Below are 318 nucleotides of genomic sequence, written 5' to 3'. Positions count from 1 at the left end.
AAGAACACAATGATTGGAAGCACTTCTTCCCTCCTTTTATAGCAATCAGTCTGCTCTTATAATCTAATTAGTATGATGGTGATTTCACCTGACTAGTACTCATTCACACTTTCACATGTGCTGGTGATATGATTAGTCAATTAATGTTAGCTGGTCATTTGGTGTCAGGATCAAAACACAGTGACATTTGTTTTTTTTTGTGAAAAGTTTATTTTTTGGCCAATGAAGCTTTTAGCAATTATTTAAAATGCATCTGATCACTCTACACAATAATCTAGACACAATGTGAATGAACACCACAACAGCTTAAGCAGCAAA

The sequence above is a fragment of the Sinocyclocheilus rhinocerous genome, unplaced genomic scaffold (assembly GCF_001515625.1).
Source record: "Sinocyclocheilus rhinocerous isolate Xijiao unplaced genomic scaffold, SAMN03320098_v1.1 scaffold360, whole genome shotgun sequence".
NCBI lineage: Eukaryota > Metazoa > Chordata > Actinopteri > Cypriniformes > Cyprinidae > Sinocyclocheilus > Sinocyclocheilus rhinocerous.
The sequence above is the reverse complement of the archived record's forward strand: the minus strand, read 5'-3'. Positions refer to the sequence as shown.